Source organism: Oryzias melastigma, linkage group LG17 (genome assembly GCF_002922805.2).
Source record: "Oryzias melastigma strain HK-1 linkage group LG17, ASM292280v2, whole genome shotgun sequence".
Lineage (NCBI taxonomy): Eukaryota > Metazoa > Chordata > Actinopteri > Beloniformes > Adrianichthyidae > Oryzias > Oryzias melastigma.
In genome coordinates, this window is record NC_050528.1 from 350,215 (window position 1) to 352,790 (window position 2,576).

A 2,576-nucleotide genomic window follows, 5' to 3' on the forward strand; every position below is an offset into this window, starting at 1 on the left:
TGGATCAGGATCTGGTCTGATCTGGATCTGGATCTGGATATGAATCAGGTCTGATATGGATCTGTTCTTATCTGGATCTGGTCTGGTGTGATCTGGATCTGAATCTGTTCTTATCTGGATCTGGATGAGAATCTGGTCTGATCAGAATCTGGTCTGATCTGGATCTGGATCTGGATCTGGATCAGGATCTGGATCTGGTCTGATCTGGATCTGATCTGAAAGTCTGGATCCTTGATCAAAGTCTCTGTCAGTGATGCAGACCTCTGGAGTCCATCAGGACTCAACAACATTCTGATGAAAACTGTTCAGGTGACTGAGCTCGTATTACCCCCCCATAAGATGATGATGGCCGCATCATCATCATCATCATCAGCTCCACAGCTGCGTCCAGAACCGCCGCCGTCTCTCCATTCAATTCTGCCTTTACACAAACACGACCCCCCAGGGAAACAGGAAGTGACGAAGCCCTCAGCTCCTCCAGCGTTAGAGTTTGACCTGATAGTTTGCGGACAGTCACAGATGATTTATGCAGCAATATTTTCTAGCAGGTCTTACAGGTTTGTTCATATCTGCCTCCTTGTTTAGCCTTTTTCTGCGAGGCCTCTGAGTGAATACAGATCAGATCCCACCGTGTCTTCCGTCGGGTTTACTGCGTTTGCTGATTTCAGTAAATGTAGAAGTCGATTCAGGTCATTGGTGGTTTGGAAACCAGCGGCCGGCAGCTTCAGTCCTCTGGACACGGTCTGATTCCCGGCAGAAGGACCGTAAGGAAGTGAGACTTTGAGGGTTTTTATGTGAGAAAGTCCACATCAGTTATCACACTTGGTTCTTTGCATTTGACCCCTCCCCTGGGGGAGTGGTGAGCTGCATACACAGCTGCAATCCCCAATCCAACCCGTTGATGCTGAGTGCTCAGCAGGGAGGAACTAGATCCATTCTTGAACTCAAGACCTCCCAGTCTCAGGGTGGACACTCTACCACAGGGCCACTGAGTGGGATATGAAGATAGATATGACGCTTGGGGGCTGTGGTGCAGGGGTAGAGGGGTCGGCCTCTGATTATTTATGTTTTTTCTTTCCGGTTCCGGGTCACGAGAAGACGTGTGTTTCAGGCTCTCTTCAGCTTCAACAGATTTAGGCCGGTTGTCATGGTTCAGCCCTGCTCCTTCACCCCTTTCCTCCTCCACTCTAATTTCATTCACCTGTGTTAATTAAGTTCACATTGTGCTCCAGTTGGTGTTCACACTATTTAAGGTCCTCACTTTCACCTCCTCACTGCCAGTTCGTTGAATCAGTCACGTTCCAGCTAGTTATAATCTTTGTATTTTGAGTCTTTTCATGGTTTTGACCCCTTTCTGGCCTGATAACGAGTTTAAGCCTGTCCCCTTTCTGGAGTTTTTTCTGCCCTGGTTTTTCCTCCTCTGTTTCCATCCTGAGAGGCGTGACGTTTCCAGATCCCTCATCTCATCACGGAGTAAAGCTGCCTCCAACGTTGGTCTTCACCCTCCGGTGGATTTCCATCCTCTACACAGCAGCAGTGGGGGAATCTTCCATCATTCCTGACACCTTCCGCCCTGCACTCGGACGCTTCAAAGGCTCTTCTCTCACGCCTGCTTCTGGAGTACTACGTAAGAGATCACCATCACCCCAAGTGTGGAACCAGGATCACTAAATAACTTTGTTTATCTGACTTTCAGGCTCACCTGTGCATCTGGCGGCACACCGATTAATTCTACCTCCCTAATAAACACTTTAATTGTGACCTGTGTTTGCTCTGTTTGGGTTGTCCTTCCTATTTCCTAACACCGTTATAATCTTCAAATATCACAGTAGTAATTCATAGAGTTAACCATGGAACAGAAGAAAAACCAAGACTCATCCGAAGTTCCCGAGCTGAAAAAGGCATTCGAAGACCTCCAAGCTACATTAGCTCCACTGCGATGACAAAGTCTGACATAGTGATGATCTACTTACATATGTGGTTTATTGCTATTTGAGGATTCATAATAACCTGAATCCATGTTGGAAGATATAAATATATGATCTTAAGTTACGAACCGGATAATGATAATCCACGTAAAGGATATGGTCGAGCCGGGGTGGGACTATATAAGTTCGTTTCCCCCCATTCCAAGGTCCCTTGAGGCTCGTACAGCCACCGTAAGGGATGTCATGAAGATGGAACGTACCGTTGGGGTGTGTGGTCAGTGTATCGTGTATTCATCGGGGTAATGGGAGTTACACGCCGTGATGCTGTCGTACAGTGTCCTTACGCCACATTCGTGCAGGGATGGGCAAAGGTTCTCACTCGTGATGCACAAGGGGTTCTAAATTTAGACAGACGGGCCGAACCAGTGTGTAATGTAGTGATTCACCTCGTAAAAGAAAGGAATAACACGGATCTGGACATGTCAAAGCCAAAAACACGATTTCATCTCGATTGAAAGTTACTTGAAAACAGAAAGTTTTGGAGTTTTTATTTCAAAACTGTTTTTGTTCTGATTTTGGTGGCATTTTCACCAATGGGTTGATGTTTATTCCAGTTAGACAGGCCAGGTTAACCAGTTCAATGGGCCA

General features: G+C 46.6%; 1 long non-coding RNA gene across 1 annotated transcript; it reads left to right on the top strand.

Moving 5' to 3' along the window:
- Nucleotides 1-1,066: 1,066 nt before the first annotated feature.
- On the top strand, nt 1,067-1,761 carry LOC118599883. The gene is made up of 2 exons (XR_004949426.1): nt 1,067-1,627; nt 1,697-1,761. It is a non-coding gene; the product is annotated as an uncharacterized LOC118599883 (long non-coding RNA).
- Nucleotides 1,762-2,576: the final 815 nt, after the last annotated feature.